Source organism: Apostichopus japonicus, chromosome 2, assembly GCF_037975245.1.
Source record: "Apostichopus japonicus isolate 1M-3 chromosome 2, ASM3797524v1, whole genome shotgun sequence".
NCBI classification, from domain to species: Eukaryota; Metazoa; Echinodermata; class Holothuroidea; order Aspidochirotida; family Stichopodidae; genus Apostichopus; species Apostichopus japonicus.
This window is the reverse complement of record NC_092562.1, coordinates 61513-80613: the sequence shown is the minus strand read 5'-3', so window position 1 is coordinate 80613 and position 19101 is coordinate 61513. Positions and strand designations below refer to the sequence as shown.

Below are 19101 nucleotides of genomic sequence, written 5' to 3'. Positions count from 1 at the left end.
GTGATCACTTCGACGACACCAGACCATCATTAGCATGAAGCACACCGTGATCACTTCGACGACACCAGACCATCATTAGCATGAAGCACACCGTGATCACTTCGACGACACCAGACCATCATTAGCATGAAGCACACCGTGATCACTTCGACGACACCAGACCATCATTAGCATGAAGCACACCTTGATCACTTCGACGACACCAGACCATCATTAGCATGAAGCACACCGTGATCACTTCGACGACACTAGACCATCATTAGCATGAAGCACACCGTGATCACTTCGACGACACTAGATCTACTTCCCGTGACGTCTTAGTCTTCAGTCTTGGAACAAAAATTGTAACATTTTTGTAAATGTTCAATGATATTGTAACAGTATCTACATATTGTATCAAACGCACGTTTCAAATTCGGCACAAAATTAACTGCCTATCCGAAAATGTCATTTACCTCATCTACTGCAATATTTGTAACTTACAATACATTGGAGCGTCAAAAAACACTCTTAGAATGAGAATGACACAACATAGATCGGCGATCAAAACAAAAAAGATCAACCAACCTGTTGCAAATCACTTCAATCTCTAAAATCATTCAATTGAGAATTTGCGTGTTATTGCCAGAGTTGTCTGATGATCGCTCAACGCGTGAAACTCTGAGTTACAACTACTAGTGTTCCACTAGTCTCAACGCACACACACACACACACTTACATATATATATATATATATATATATATATATATATATATTTCAATTGCAAACTAGAACATAATGTAGAAGATGACGGCTCCTCTGGGTTTCCATACTCTTGACTCACGGTGTGGAGTTTTTCGGGATTATTGTAAAACGAAGATAACATGTTTAAAGGCCAAAGGCAATATCTTTCGGTACGAGAAAACGGATAACAATCTATGATTTAAAGATTTGTGGGAGGCGGAAGCTACATAATGCTCGTCTGGCTGTGGAGCATTTCTCGAAATTTGTGATCGAGTGCTCAGTTAAACATTGAACTGGTTTGACATGTGATTGGGACTAACAATCTTTCAGTATTTTCAACTCGTCACTGGTAAGTATTCTTAAAAGATTAAGAAGAAAAAAAAAATCGTTTTTGGGATAACTTTTCTTTCAGTTTATGAGTATATATACAGGCGTATATATATATAGGCGTATATATATAGGCGTATATATATAGGCGTATATATATATATATATATATATATTTAAATATTTATGAAGGTCCTATATATATAATACTTACATAATTACGGTACCATATATATAGAAAAGTGAATGTTCGTATGTTATATCATGAGCACACCGGAGTCCGGTGTTTAAAATAATAATATCACACAATAAAGACATAAAATATATACCGGTTGCGATAAGACATATAGTAACATGAGCATAATGAGACTAACAATATGACTTCTTTGCTCTTCTCCTCCACAGTTTGGTCATAGCATATCATGCAGTAACTAAATAACTTAATCTTTTGCGTTTTGCTAAATATGTGCCAACAATGCAGCTATTGACTTTGAAACTTGTTGGTTACACAAAATATTTCTACCGACGTTCAGCAATTACATAACTTTGAAACGTTTTGTAGTTGTTTTTGTTGTTGTTGCGCATTCGTGTTCGTCAATGTTTGTTTGATAAATACTTTTATAATCTAACACGTTTATATAGCTACCGTGGTCATTGAACGATGCTAAAACATGTTACATGCTAACGTATTAATATATTAAACAATATACCGCTGCGACGCTTTCATCCAAGATCATTCCTTACCTTTCTCCGTATTTCATGTGATACTGGAGTTTAGAAGAAGCGATATGTTGTTATGCAACAAATTAATTATTTTACAAGTAGACTGTGTTTTTGGCAAAGTGAATAACCAATTCCTTGGGTTTTATTTTTTAAATTTTGTTGCGCATATATATAGCATGTATAATGTATTCCAAATTGATAATGTTCTATCTATCCTTTAATCTCTGACTCATATTGCATTTCCCCTGGGGAGGATATTACTTTATTCTAGAAAAAAAAGCTAAATGTTATCAACGGAGACTCGGTGTTATACATTGCTTAAATCAAAAACATTTGATGATGATAAATGTCATAAGGCCATAAATGTATGTCGTGTTAACTGTTTAATGTAAAACGCTCATTATTTTTTTTGTAAAACAGTTACCTAAGCGTAATAATGGCTCTCAAAGTGATTTGATTTAATACCGCAGATCAATGGGATTTTTTCCGTCTTCGCCGTGATGAAAGTTTTTATTTTCATCTTGCTTGAAGGATTGAAGAGATTAAATCCTTAACAGAACGACAGTGGCAGCAGGAACAAGTATACACACACACACACATATATATGTATATATAATGTTTGTTTACGGCTTTACTCTCTTTCAATAACGAGCCCTTGTTAATGTTACGTTGTTACGTGACACATCTTGATTGTTTATACTGTAATATCGATGTATCCCGGTTGCCAAGGCGACATCGAAAGAGACATTATTTGAATATCGTCTCTAAAATTGATATGCAAATTATTAAAAGCAAAATTAAAAACATGTTCTAAATACTGATGTGCCATGATGACGTCACTCTTTCAGTTACTCCATGGAGCTACAACCTCTGTCTTACTCTTTTGCCAGAAAGAATCATAAGACTTCTTCCAATTTTTTGTTTGATTTGCAATGTTTTTTCGGTTTTGACGCAAACCAGTTTAAAACCACGTTCTGACATCGGAATGCCCCTTTAAGTATGACATAGAAAATGCTGACGTGTGGAGTAAGACACTTGTAAGTTGCTTAGTTCCTGACAAGTACTATACGAAACTATATACTGTATATGATCCCTGTTACACTATATACTGCTCAGTAAACACACTTCCGAGTAGGAAATGTTGTTTAATATCATTCATGTCAAACAATATGAAAATAAATCAAAATATGAAAATAAATCAAAGGTCAGGACATTCAACAATAAAACAATATAATTTACATGATCATACAAATGATCTAACACTGATAGGGTCTCTAATAAGCTATACGGTAAGGCTTCCTGATCATCGGGTCTCTAAACTAAACTAAACTATACAAAGTTAACAACCAGCTTTTCTGTACTGGTATTATTATGAATATGTATGGGTATGTATATGAATATGTATATTTATTGATACGGCATGTTAATGCATTCAATCTTAACTATATTACGAATGTGTATATAAATCGAGCTGCAATGAATAATGTTTCCAATATTAGACAATATTTCATATTAGGTGTTGGCTTGAGTGAATTTCATTTCGGACATGCATTCACGCATGCGTTCCGTGTACACCTGTTACATAAGACTGTCTAGAACGTCGACGGAATTGTTAAATTTAATATCCTTAATTAAACTTTAAATGAGAAGAAATAGTTTGATTGATTGCAGATACGTATTGAACAAGAAACGCGGAGGGCCAGTACCGACTGGCCTGCCCCCCCCCCACCATGTAGACTACTGCCCCCCTCCCCCAACACACACATGTGCCACCATCATTTGTATACATCACACTAGTTACATGACACGAGTATTGTGCCAATCTTTAAATAGTAAGTGACACTCCTTAAAATGTTGGTGCCCCCTCCAACTTTGAATTTCGTGTCTGGTCACACGAACTGGTTGGCAAAATGTCTACAATCTAACAATTCAAGTAAATACTACTACTTCAAGGTGGTGGATAGATGAAAAGAAAAGAATAGAAAAATAATCCAGCATGTCAGTATCACCCTGCATGAACTTACCTTTACAGACATTATTGACCTATATTTTGAATGTTCACCTAGCAACAAACAAACACATTTGACGCGCATAGGCGGAGATTGTTTGGGAGTATTAGATTCCATTATTCATCATGATAAATTCATCACTATATCTAATATCGTAGGTTTAAAAACCATCTACTTCATCGCTTAAAGGGATAATCCGCTAGCCAGTCGACATTTTACTAACTACAGACTAGTTGAGAAGGGTAACATCTTATAAGGTGACAAGTCTTGAGATGGAAATATCCTTCAGTTTTTCCTTCATAATGAAAAATAAAAAATGATTTCTCGGCGGAAGGAAGATTAAATTCTGATAATATAAAAAAGATAAAGCTTTATAAATACAGACTGCATTAATAGGAAGACATTCTAAAACTATACTACACTTCAGTGATAAATCCCCCCCCCCCAAAAAAAAAAGTACAGTGCATAGCTTTCGAAAGAAACAAACCAAGTATCATGATTTAACGGAATGAAAAATAACATTATTATTGCTTTGTTCGAGAGAAGTTAACTAGTAATTAATTAAACTAATAAACCATGAAAAATATAAACTTCTACTATCCACTATCTGGCTCTAAAAACACATAATATGATGGATTCTCCCACCGTTGTATAGGTGACATAATCTTTTGTCAATTTAAAGGGCTATAAGCGTTACATCTTGGGATGCTGTAGTATTCCTTTAAAAAAACATTTACTTTGAAATGATGTAACATACATAATATCCTTCTGTTTTGTAGGTGGTCTTAAAAAAGGTCTAAAATTTATCAGATTTTCTTTAGCAAAACTCATAAAAGTTTATGTCAGCTTTGAATCAAATTAAAGTTCTTTCTATAGTCTAACTGTGATCGCCGAGGTGTGGTTTAAAAATGCGCGCCTAGTGTGAATACATGAAAGATTGCAATTTACTAATTTGCATGGTTACTGAAGAAATCGTGTCCCACCTAGTCTTATCTTTGAATAAAAATGAAAGACTATTAATTTGCTTTAAAGTATGATATCTCCGAAACGGAGCACGGTTTTTCTTAGCTGTTTTGGGGAAATTGTTCGTGAAGTCTCAAGTCCCTCGGGTCAAGCCTCAAATGAAATTTCATGTCCCAAGATGAAGGCACGTCCCAAGATATGTCTTACGTCTTTGAGGACAAGTCTAAATCGATGTCCAAAAAGAAGAAAAAATTCCACAATGATTCCGTTATGTAAATTTATTCAATTTCTTAAAATATGTTTATACGGAATATTCCTAAATTTACTTAATTTAATGAATTTTCTCATACTATGTCGCAATGTTTGTCTCCCTGTACATCACAGCTTCCCAGAGACATTACATACATTAGTATGTTATGCACGTCCTTTAAGGTCTCTGTCATATTTACAATTCCTCTCATGGGTATATTTAAGTATTTAAACCTAAGGATACAGCTATACTCTCCATGCGTGAGTAGTCAACGATATACGGTCTGTGTACTATGTGCTTCTCTCTCGACTCATGTATATAGAGTATGATATTTCTGAATTATTTATGCGTACAGTAAATTCTGCTCACGCACTGATGTGTATATATATACGATGCTTTTAACTTTGTTGCTTTTTATTTTTTTTGGTTCTGTGTCCTATATTCATTTTGAGTTTAATGATACTTTACACTTCAGAACACTTACGATTGGAGAAAATTTCGCCAATGACATGCCTATGTTGTTACTTTGACTCTCGATTTCCAATAAATGGCAGGCAGTCTTCGATGCATCGTTGATAAGATCAAAGGAGGGGAAAACAGCAAGTTTGTTTCGGTTTGTACATGAGAAAAATGAATAAATAAAACCACGTTTGAAATATGTATGGCCCAACTTAAACAGTATAATAACCCCAAATAGTTATCGACGTCCCTAGTCAAAATTATAAATGTATCTGTTAGTTCGTTTGTTCGTTCGTTCGTTCGTTCGTAGTATCGTTGGATCGGTCATTCGTTAGTTTCTTCATACCTTCCTTCCATCTTTCGATCGTTCGTCTGTTCATTCGTTCGCTCGTTTGTTCGTTCGTTCGTTCGTTCATTCGTTCGTTCATTCGTTTGTTTGTTCGTAGGATCGTTAGTTTGTAGGATCGTTAGTTCATTATATCGTCGGATCGGTTGGGTCACTTCATCCCTTCCTTCTTTCGTTCGTTCGTTCATTTTGCTCGCTCGTTCGTTCGTTCGTTCGTGCGTTCGTTCATTTGTTCCTTCGTTCGTTAGTTCGTAGCTTCGTTAGTTCATTGAATCGTTGGATCGGTCGTTCGTTGGTTTTCTTCATCCGCTCCTTCGTTCGTTCTGTGGGTCGATGGTTCGTTCATGCGTTTGATCATCTCTTTCTTGCATTGATTCGTTCTCGAGGAATTAAACATTCGGCAAGAAATCCAACAATGGCAAAAATCCTAGAACATTTTGTACAAGCCTAATTATAGTGACAGCAAAGGTTAATAGTACACAAGATATATAGCACCGCAGCATTCTATACTTATGTATAATAGAAATGCCATATGGTAAATTACACAGCATTTTAGCTTCACACATGTATGGCATATAGACGACATTAACGACTCCCAGGTGGCTTTTTTGACAATCACCAAACGAATAATACCACATAACTACGATGAGCTCGGAACATTATAGAAGCACTTACTGATATTCAACGCTCTCTGTATATTCACGATATCACTTTCAAAATGGCTTTCTAGTAGAATCATAAGCCTGCTATACTTGAAGCGGTCAGGCTAATGACGTTTATTGAATGTAAATATCATTTTAATATCGACACCACAGTCTTTTATTACATGTGTTGTTCGTTCTACAATACATAATGTAATATGGGCAATAGCTCATTTAAGAATTATTTGCAATTGCAGTGTTCGTTCTGTCTTCAGTATAGATTGACCCCGTCATTGCCGCATTGTAAACATCTGCGTGATTCTAAACGGTTGCGAGGTTTTCCAACCTTAGTGAATTTGATTAATTATCAGATAATGTTGATGTAGGTCTTACTTTATAATATTGCTTTAACGTTTCACATTATAACAGTACAAGATTCTAACAAACTCACTTACAAAATACAGACTCAAAAATACAGAGTCAAGAAATATTAAATCAAACTTTTAATTTTTTTTTTGTAATCAATATCTGTAGAACTGTCATGTATTTCTTTCCCACTTGAGATAGCGGATTAATCTGTTAGTAAGAACGGCTGGATCGTATTACAATCTGCAAGGGACTACTTCATACAGCAAGTGTTGTAGTAAAATGAGGATGTTTAAGAACGGAATTGTAGCTATGATTGATATTTTCCTATTAACGTTTACGTCATCCCATTCCCTGATAGACACGATAAAAGATTTTTTTGTTGGGCAGAGCGAAAGCTTGCAATTATATTAATAGAGTTAAAAAAATGATTTCACCAGTGTACCTATATAATAATTCAATATGTATTACTATCTTTTGTTAATGGTTTATTGTTCATATGTATTACTATCTTTTGTTAATGGTTTATTGTTCAAAGCCATTGATATTTTCTATCCACCCTAACCTAACTTCAGTAGCATCCCGTTCCCATTTTCCTTAACCTCCCCTACCCCTACCCTTACCTTTACCCTTCCCATACCTTCCTCTTCCCCTTCTCTACCCATTCCCATCTGCTATTATCTAATAAGAGTTATGTATAAGAATTGGAGCAAACTTTCTGAATTGCTCGATACAAGAAACTACAGGGCGAGTTTAACATATCATTCTCATTGAGAGCTTATACTATGGAATGACATTCTTATTAAACTCAATATCATGTACACCTGACTTGTGATATATTGATTGAACGTTAAATCTGGATAATAAAGTAAGACTACTCAGAAACCTGCTCAAACGGAAATATTCCTCTGACATGATATTGACTATAGAGTGTGCTGGTAGGTCGATATTTCTGACACAATGAAGGGTTTAGTGGAGGTTTCGAAAGGGATCGTCGGGTATGATTGGCAAAATGCCAAACTAAACATAAACGTATACAACCACTGATCAGACGAGTGTTGAGTCCGTTAGGTAGAGTTGGATATATATATATATATATATATATATATATATATACTGTACTGAAAACGCATGTCAGTAGGCTATAGTAAACCGGACGTGACATAGCGCATAGGCCTGGTTTTCACTTCTGAGGCGTACCCTGCTGCTCTTAAAACCGCTAAAAAAACAGATTTTCAAGAAATGAGACAATATCGCTGAGAATCAGTCTATCACCCTAATAATGTTTCAGACGCAATCTTTGATGTCAGTTTGACCTAACATACTTTGGCTGAAAGCCCAGTCAATCTTTCCTTATTTTCCGAGCGCAATTTGCAGATTTGTCGAAAATGTCAATGCCGGTGTCAAACTCACAAAAGATATGTCATGATATTTCAAAGTAACTTACCAGACTGGTTTTTTTTCTATTTCACTAAACTTATTTGATGACCATATCAAGACATGGGATTTCAAAATAAAGGATGTTGATAAAACTTTAGAGCAGCTTACAATCATGGGCGTCAATCCTGGGGGGGGGGGGGGGGAGCGGGGGGGAGCGGGGGGACACGTCCCCCACATTTCGATGGGTGGGGGACACACTATCAAATGTCCCCCCCCCCCACATTTTATTGTCGTGGCTCTATTTGGTTCGGGCTTACACATCTCAGGATTCATATCATCGAATATTAGAAGTTCAGTTCTATGAAAAGTAACAGAGATTTTTCACATCGGTATGACCTGCAACTTTGTCTGTGTGTCGCGACCAGCGAAACTTGAGATTGAAACCACAAGCTGTGTGCGGATAACGGTGCGACAGTATGGCAAGTTGTTTTACTTTTTATTCGATATTTGATGATATCATCAAATATTTGGTGATATCAGCAAATAATTAATGATATCAACAATTAATTGCTGATATCATCAAATGATTTGCTGATATCACCAAATAATTGTTGATATCAGCAATTCATTTGCTGATATCAGCAATTCATTTGTTGATATCATCAAATAATTGCTGATATCAATAAATAATTGTTGATATCAACAAATATCAAATATATATATATATATATATTGCCTGAAGATCGCTATAACGCGTGAAACTCCGAGTAACAACTACTAGTGTTCCACTAGTCTCATCTAGTACCAACATATATATATATATATATATATATATATATATATATATATATATATATATATATATATATATATGTATATACATAAATATGTATGTATATTTTGTTATATTTGTCCATACTTCGTGTTGCCTCAGTTTAGGCCTTGTTTCGTCTGCCATGTAAGAACTTATTTATATTTGCATGCGTCAGTTGTTTTCCGAAACACGGTTTGAATCATAATGTATGAATTACAATCGTTAACATGGAATACATGAATATTAACTGCCATCTTCACTCTACTGAAACCCCGCATAAAACTACACAAACTAGATAAAAAGTCAGCCGAATCGATGGAATTTTGTTAAGTTCAAGGGGATAGATAAATATTCATGTATTCAGTTTACGAACAACTCCGTCTAGCTCTCGAGCTGAGACCGCAGATTAATCAAAGATACGAGTGAACTATACTGTAAAGTTTAAACAGATTGTAAAATGTAAAATTTGCACAGGATGATACTATACCCATAGGCCAACTTCCCCTCTCGTTTTGTCCTTCCTGTTTATGCTGTAAAATCAATACCGAGCTTTTTTAACAAAGGTCGATTGATCTTTTAACAATATAGTTGTGAATAACCAAAAACAAAATAGAAGAATAACAAAGGAAAGACCAAACAAGGAAACTAGATCTGAAAAATACACGGAAGAAATCCACGACAGGCTTATCACATGCAAATGCCACAGACGTGTTGAAACCTAATGAATGTAAAATTTTAGGTGATATTTCTAATGTTGTACTTTAGTTTCTTTCATTTTTGCAATTCTGCTTAATTGATATTCATCTGATGGTCATTTCTATCTTTGATTATTGCCTGAGAATTCTCAGACGCCAGAGAAAGTCCAGCACATTGCAACATTTATGTTGATGGTATATTTACGTGGGGTGGAGTGGGGGTGGTTCGGGCGGAGAGGTGGGGGTGGGGAGATGACTCAGATTCAGGGATGTATTTATCATTCGTCCATTGACTTTACATTAATGATCCAGTACAACGTAATGATTGATATGTTATAATTTAAAGCTATATGCATGCTATTATTTAAAAAAAATTGAAAACAAGTTGGTAAAGTTTCGTTCGACTGCAACAAAGTTTCGTTAGTTGTTTAGTAAGCGACTAAAAATATGGAAATTAATATCAACTAATTTATAGTTTTTATTGTACAGTATAGTATTAAGTGATTGATGAAACTATATAACCATTACTTTGACTAGTTGCCTCATTTTAAGAAGGTAACTTTATAAGTGCATGAAATTAGTCGTGAAGTGGAATAGTCCAAGAAAACTATTGTTAATGCTATATAAATAGTACTTGACTTTTAGATATTTAAATGGTCATATCACCAAATTTAGAGTGTTCTAGAAATACAACATAGACCGATTGTAGTGGTTTTCAAATGTTTATTACATATCAATTACTTTTGCGCCTAAATGTTATATAGGCTACCATTTAATGGTATATTACTATAAAGAATAATATTCATACCATGAACTATGGAATATCACATCAGGTATTCTTTGCTATATTATAAATTGATGACATCATTATTTGTGGCCTTAAAATGTCTGCCCTGTTTTACTTAATTTCTGTTATCGCTTCCTTTGATAACACACTATAAGCTTTACCAAAAAGCACTTAATACATCTCCATCCACAATGTGTAATATTTTACTATTCGGTCGCACTATAGACGTCCACGTTATGGTGATTCAAACTAATTTGACATTTTACAAATAAATGCGCCCATGCAACCGTAGTAAAATCAATAAAATATGAACGAAACAGCCTGAGAGGTCGCAGGTAAATTGACCGTCAAAATTGTGAAAATCAGAAGTGATATAGTATCCAACTCTCTCGCGTTTAGTATACAGTGTTTATTTATCTTTTTTCGCCTTTTACTAAGTAACATATATGTTACCAGTCATAACTTATCCAAGTGATGATTTTGGGCGGGAAAGAGATATTACAAACAGTTATCACTTTCATTGCACAGAATTATGCCATTCTATGATGCAATACATTCATATATTTCTGCTAACGTCACGTGTTCTTTTTCCACGTATATTACTATTAATCTAATATAATTCCAGCTTTCCTTCCTTTTCTACTGATTTCAGGTTTGAGATAATCGAAGCTTCCCATCCGGTCTGGATATTTGATATCCGATCTATGCGTACATTATGCACTACAGAATAAACACAACCGAACGTCAATAATGTTATCATAGGTTAGGCTCTTCAAGCCTACCGTGGATGAGTGTGGTGTACGCGCTTTGAACTATGTCGACCAACATTGCAGGCTTCACTCTTAAGAAGACTTTAAGTAATTTGAACACTACGTCTGAAATGTTAGTTACAACAGACGAAACGTACAAGAAGGACTTTGGTGCAGGAGATCCCCTAATTTACATATTGGCAGTTATATCCTTCTACGTCATCGCTATTGTTTTATTAATGATAAAATCAATTCACGAGCAGGGATCCGATGGGGTAGCGAGTCATAATCCGTTTGATCATAACAGTTCATTAATCAAGAGCGACCATTCCAGTGCGGAAATGTTCAATTCTCTGCAAATACCGAATAATGTTGTGAAAGCAGAAGTACACAGAAATGGACTATCGACAAGCCAAGCCCCAGCAGACGTGATCGAAGCATTTCCGGACCAATCTACGGAAGGACGTAGCGACGTGTAGCACAATTTTGACACTGCGGTATATACTCGAACCATTGAACTATAATGTATTCTGAAGTAATATGATATCTGTTTCGGCTCATAGGATAACGCTTTCCATGAAATATTCGCATCGGAAGCAATACTTTGGAAAGTAGGTTTCATGTGCTCATCAAATATAAGTTATCTCTTGTAACAATGGATTCAGTCAATTAATATTCAGATGTATCATAACATCTCCAAAATGTTGAAAATGTTGATTTGTACAATGGGATGCAGCACATCAATTACTAGTTTAAATACACCGACAGAAAATAATCTGCCGGCAGACTTTTATGTCAAATAAATATAAAGTTGTGAAGGGGTATTCGATCTCACTGTTAAACCTCCCAGTACTGTAAAACGTGAATTGTATGTAGGCACATAATTAATTGTGATCTGTTATAGAACATTAAACCACAAAACATCACTCTCAGTCCTAATTCTACTTCCAAGTCACTATTATTTATTCATTTATTTACATTTTCTTGTTTTGGAAAAATGAACCTTTGAAACATATGAGGCTCTTCAATGAAATTAGTTAGACCACTTCGCTCTTACACACAGGCCATTAGGTTAGTTCAACAGATGTCTGGCAAACCTCTGTACATAAACATAACATTTTGATGACCTCAAAAACAATTGTTCACAGTGTATTACAAACTTGATGAGCAAATAATATGTATATAATATCATCCACTGCTGCTTAAAGAACATGTTTTTGAACATGTCGAGTTCTTTCTAATTTACTAAACCAGTGGATTTACTAATAATTTACCCGGCTCTGAGGAGCCGACGTCATGAAAAAAAATATTAGCTTTAAAGTAGCATACCGTAGATTTAGCATATTTTGAAGACCGGATTAGCTTTAGTTTAGCTACTAAGATGTTTTCTTCTTTTCCTTTTTGGAAGAGTGCACCCTATACAATTTGCAAATGGCCACTGTTTTAAAAGGTTCCTCATTGTTTTCGAAGTCAGACCTAAAGAACCGGGAAATCACCTATATGTATTTTCGTTTTCCGTACCTGAAATTTCACATAATGGAGGAGAGGACGAGTAACAATGGGAGGGGGTTTGGGTGTGGGTGGCCTAAAGATTAACCGTGGCTTAGGAGTTTGGACGGTTCATCTTCAGCATAACAGTTCTGCCCAGGACACTTAATGCACTATCGATTTCTTTCGTAATCAAACTCGAATGGCTTTGTTTTACACATAGCATGCAAAAATGCACAATATATGCGCATCACGCACGGTGCACATAACGCAACAGTCGATCGATTTTGTAAAATTAGTTGCATACATTGCAGACTTCTAAAACGGGAGATTTGACGCCGCGTGCGTAAAGTGTCAACCTTTTGATTAATGTTTCGAATATTTTTGTTTAATTTGTATAATAAGTACAAGAAGATCGAAAATATTCGTTAGTATAGCATAAATGGTATAAAGCATGTTTATGATATCTTCGTCATTTTCAAACGGTACGGTGTGGTTTTGTCGTTTTACATAACCTAATATATACTAGCTCTGGTGGTCAGTCTATGCAAATTAAATGCATATTAGATACTTCATTGCCAACAACTCGGGACTATATTGCCTTCTCTGAGTATTGACTTGGCCACAATCGCAGTAGATGCAGTGTATATCATTTCTTCTAGAAGTTCAAAGTGATGTCTTAAAGAAGAAGAAAATCCAACTAAACAGCGCCGTCCTATCTCCAAACTCGTCAGACTCCACCTACTCCAAACAAAACAAAGGGAAATTAGAAAGTATATAAAGATAAAGATTTTTGTCTGCTTTATTGAGGTTTCACACAGCATTGTAAGAATTTATTATGACGATGTCACTGTGAAGCCAGGAAGTGGAAGCTTTTACTATTTCTTTACTGTTCTTTTCAGAGATTCCTGGTGAAAGTGATATCTGCTGTTATTTTATCATTCTTCAATAAAATAAAAAACGAAAACTTCATTGTATCGGTCGAGCTCTATGTAATGTTATTATTAGACTTGACCAAGTCTCACATTTTGTTATATAAAAGTAACCACAGATCCCACAACTTCCAAATTGAATCCAAATGTATTAGCTGTTTGAGGTAAAGGTTCATCGCATGCTTATTTCTAGGAATCATAGATTCTCTACTAGCCATTCTAATACAGACTAGTCAATAATCATCTATGTGTTAGGTTGGTTCCTCGTAGTTGTTATATACACAACTATATAACGATATATACTATTGTCGCTGTGCAAGCCACATTATCCAATATCCAGATGAGGCAAGTGTGCCTTTAAAAGTTAAAGCGGAGTGATGGGCGGGGGGGGGGGGGGTCTGGAGAGTATGTTGTCTTAGAGTCCCAGAAGGTGTTAATCAGTACTTGGTTGGGGGGGGGGGGAACGTGGGCGAATGAAGGGACAGTTATCACCGGTGTACTTACTATTGTTGAAGATAAATTCATGGTCTAATATGAAACAAGTTAAAACTCTAGACTGTTTTTGGGAATGCTTTCCTCTTCCGTTTAATTATTATTTGGTCCATGTTGTAATGGTTACATCTCTATGTTCCGACGTCTCTATGTTCCGACGTCTCTATGTTCCGACGTCTCTATGTTCCGACGTCTCTATGTTCCGACAATTTTTTTGGACTCTAATTTTTTTCACCAAAATTTTTTCGGACCCATTTTCTTCGGACCCAATTTTTTTCGGCCCCAATTTTTGTTTACCCAAATTTTTTGGCGGACCCAATTTTTTTGGACCTCATTTTTTTTCGGACCCAATTTGTTTGTACCTCATGTTTGTTTGGAGACTCATTCTTTTTGGACCCCATTTTTCGGGCCGTGGGGTGGGGACTGACGAAAAAAAAAAGTTGGTGTTAGGGGTCGCAGGTCCCGGTGGTTCACTCTTAGGTCCCGACCATCCTTTGGTCCTAATTAGGGGTCAGGAAAAAATTGGTCAGAAATCATGTTGGTCTAAAATTTGGGTCGAAAAAATTTTGGTCCAAAAAAATTGGGGTCCCAAATAACATTGGTCAGAAAAAAATTGGTCCGAAAACATGTTGGTAAAAAATTTTGCCCAAAAAATTATGGGTGAGCAAAATTGGGTCCGAAAAAATTTTGGTCCAAAAAAAATGGGGTCCGAAAAAAATTGGGTCACAAAAGAATGGGGTCCGAAAAAAATTGGGTCACAAAAAATGGGTCCGAAAAAATGTGGTAACAAAAAATTAGAGTCCAAAAAATTGTCGGAACATAGAGACGTCGGAACATAGAGACGTCGGAACATAGAGACGTCGGAACATAGAGACGTCGGAACATAGAGACGTCGGAACATAGAGACGTCGGAACATAGAGACGTCGGAACATAGGGACGTCGGAACATAGAGACGTCGGAACATAGGGATGTCGGAACATAGAGACGTCGGAACATAGGGATGTCACCGTTGTAATGTCCTCGAAGCTTCACTGTACGCATTGTCTGCATTCGTGATGTCGTAATAGTAATTGTCTGTCCGATAGCTTGTTTATTGTATGGTATCTGTTGCTTTTGTGGAGATCAAACTAAACCAAAACTGTAAGCGAACTACTTATCCACTAAAGCGCCTGTGTAAGAGAATGTGTTAAATTAAGCAGAATCTTCTTCAGAGGCTGAATGACTTTGTCATTCAGTCTGCTATAGGATCAAAACGTCAGGCCTCATTACTTTTACACATTCTTTGGTGGAGAACCGTGATCCGTCATGATCACGTGGTTACACTCTTAATGTAAGAACCCTACTGAGGTTGAGAGTATATATATATATATATATATATATATATAAATGAAAATCGTAACCACGTACCCACATCACTACCCCGTCCACCCTACCACGTCCCAACATCACTACCCCGTCCACCCTCTCGCGTCCACACATAACTACCTCGTCCACCTTACCACGTACCCACATCACTACCCAGTCCACCCTACCACGTACCCACATCATTACCAAAATCGAACAAAATCATAAAGGCGAAGTTTTAGTCATTTAAATCCGATATGAAATGACGTCAAGATATGGTTATTAAATTTCATTTTTCCACCAAAATATGAATGTTTTTACTACTCTTATCACCTGGAAAGGAATCAAAAGGGCGCCAAACACCGCAGGTACAATTTTGGGAAGAATTAAAAAAGTCGCGATTTTGGCCAAAATCGAACAAAATCATAAGGGTATATGCTTACAAAATTGTCGAATTTGGGCCAAAAATGAAAGTTCTCAAATTCCTGTCAGGATACGTATAACAGACCCCCAGCACCCAGTACACGCTTCTCCCGAGAACAAAAGTGGCATACGATGAAGTTTTAGTCATTTAAATCCGATATGAAATGACGTCAAGATATGGTTATTAAATTTCATTTTTCCACGAAAATATGAGTGTGTTTACTACTCTTATTACCTGGAAAGGAATCAAAAGGTCGCCAAACACAATTTTAAGATGAATTAAAAAAGTCGCGATTTTGGCCAAAATCGGATAAAATCATAAGGGCCTTATGAAATTGGCCATTTTGCGCCAAAAATGAAAGTTCTCAAATCTTTCTCAGAATACGTAGAAGGGACTTCCAGCACCCAGTAGACGCTTTTCTCGAGACAAAAGTGGCATTTGACGAAGTTTTTGTCATTTAAATTCGATATGAAATGACGTCGAGATATGGTTATTAAATTTCATTTTTCCACCAAAATATAAGTGTTTATACTACTCTTGTCACCTGGAAAAGAATCCAAAGGGCGCCACACACCGTAGGTACAATTTTGGTAATAATTAAAAAAGTCTCGATTTTGGCCAAAATCGGACAAAATCATGAAATTGGCCATTTTGGGCTTAAAATGAAAGTTCTCAAATCTCTCTCAATATACCTAGAAGGGACTTCCAACACCCAGAAGACGTTTTTCTTGAGACAAAAGTGGCATTCGACGAAGTTTTTGTCATTTAAATTCGATATGAAATGACGTCGAGATATGGTTATTAAATTTCATTTTTCCACCAAAATATAAGTGTTTATACTACTTTTGTCACCTGGAAAAGAATCCAAAGGGCGCCACACACCGCATGTACAATTTTGGTAATAATTAAAAAAGCTTCGATTTTGGCCAAAATTGGACAAAATCATAAAGGTATAGCCTTATGAAATTGGCCATTTCGGGCCAAAAATGAAAGTTCTGAAATCTGTCTCAGAATACGTAGAAGGGATTCCCAGCACCCAGTAGACGCTTTTCTCGAGACAAAAGTGGCATTCGACGAAGTTTTGTCATTTAAATTCGATATGAAATGACGTCGAGATATGGTTATTAAATTTCATTTTTCACCAAAATATAAGTGTTTATACTACTCTTATCACTTGGAAAGGAATCAAAAGGGCGCCACACACAACAGGGGGTTAGGGTTAGGGGTTAGGGTTAGGGGGTTAGTGGGTTAGGGGGTTAGGGTTGAGGTTAGGGTTCAGACACTTGGACACTCGGGACCTAGAAATGGACAATCAGGACTTGAAAATGGACGGTCGGGACTTGAAAATGGACGGTCGGGACTTGGCACTTTTTCGAAAAATGTTAGAGAACGAAAATGGACGGTCGGGACCTGAAAATGGACGGTCGGGACCTGAAAATGGACGGTCGGGACCTGAAAATGGACGGTCGGGACCTAATTAAAATGGACGGTCGGGACTTGACAAAATATTATTAAAAAAATGCTTCCCCGGGGGTGGGGTGTCGAAATTAATATTTTTAGATACCCCTGCACCCCCTCGACAAATTGGCACCATTTTGGTAAAAATTGGAGGGGGAAAATTTTGGGGTGGGGGCCCCTTCCCAAATGCAAAACTTGGGGGGCATCTTCAAACTTTTTTTACCCATCCATTACATCCTATTGATGACGTCATAAAAATTTCAGCTCATTTGCATATTCGGTTAATTAATTAAAATTCATTAACCTATCTGCCTAACACTAAATTACTCTATATACTGGAAAATACCGACTTTTATACTTTGGAACGTTACCATGGTTACTGGGTCAGTCCGATTTCCCCCATCTTTTCAGGGTACCACCGCTAGGGTGTCACCTGTCCGAAATAGGATGAAACTTATAGGTGCGTTACTTCCCCGGGGTGGTGGGGGTCATTTTGAAAAAAAATCTAAAACGGTCATAATAATTAGTGTTACTACGTTCGGGAAAATCCCGACCCTTCTACTTTGGAGCGTTACCATGGTTACTGGGGTGGTCCGATTACAGCAATCCTTTCAGGGTACTACCGACAGGGTGTCCCCTTTCCAAATTAGGATGAAACTTTTAGGTGCTTCTCATTCCTGGGTGAAAGGGGGGGTCATTTTGAAACAAAATCTGAAAAGGCATAATAATTTGCTATATACGTTTTTGAAAATCCCGACCCTTCTACTTTGGAGCGTTACCATGGTTACTGGGGTGGTCCGACTACGGCCATCTTTTCGGGGTACCACCGCGAGGGTGTCCCCTTTCCGAAATAGGATGAAACTTGTAGGTGCGTCTCTTCTCCGGGGTGGTGGGGGGTCATTTTGGGAAAAATCCGAAAAGGTCATAATAATTAGTGTTACTATGTACGGGAAAATCCCGACCATTCTACTGTGGAGCGTTACCATGGTTTCTGGGGTGGTCCGATTACGGCCATCTTTTCAGGGTACCACCGCTAGGGTGTCCCCTTTCCAAAATAGAATGAAACTCCTAGGTGTGTCACTTCTCCGGGTGGTAGGGGGTAATTGTGAGAAAAAGTACAAACAGTCAGCAAAAACTCTCCGTAGCGTGCGCCATGGAACGCATTAAATTCCCCCACCACTCCCCACGCCTCCGAACCGCCAAAATAATCTCAGATTCATCATCAGCGCCCCAAGAAGCACCAGAACAGGTGTATTTCGTTCGTTTTTGGAGACACCAACTTGGGCTCGTGCCCCCCTCCCAATGGTTTTTGGCCCCCCATGCCCCCACACAACACCCAATTCCAAAATAAACTTCAGAATCGTGATCAGCGTGTCGAGAACAAGCAGAAAAGATACACACTGCCAGTCTTTGCGATAAAAATTATTTTCACCCCAAAAAAACCATAAGGACGTCACAAGGGGTAATCCATGCCCAGGAGCCCAAATCTGCAACTCCCAGGTCCATATCTGCTTCCGTTCGGGAGATACGTGGTCCCAGAGGACCCGATAGAAATACATGTTCTTAATAAGTGCAAAAGTTGGAAAACCCCCTCTTGTCAACCCCCCCTCCTGCCCTGTCTGAAGAACCCATCGACATGAAATTTTGACGTGTAGTAGAAGACACCCTCGTCTTTATCATACATCAATTTCGTGTAACTATCTGACCGGAAAAGGCTCTTTGTCTATAT

The 19101-nt window shown here is 37.0% G+C and overlaps 1 long non-coding RNA gene across 1 annotated transcript; it reads left to right on the top strand.

Moving 5' to 3' along the window:
- Positions 1–781: 781 nt before the first annotated feature.
- LOC139973143 (uncharacterized) lies at positions 782–13693 on the top strand. The gene is made up of 2 exons (XR_011795144.1): positions 782–1073; positions 11137–13693. It is a non-coding gene; the product is annotated as an uncharacterized lncRNA (long non-coding RNA).
- The last annotated feature ends 5408 nt before the right edge of the window (positions 13694–19101 follow it).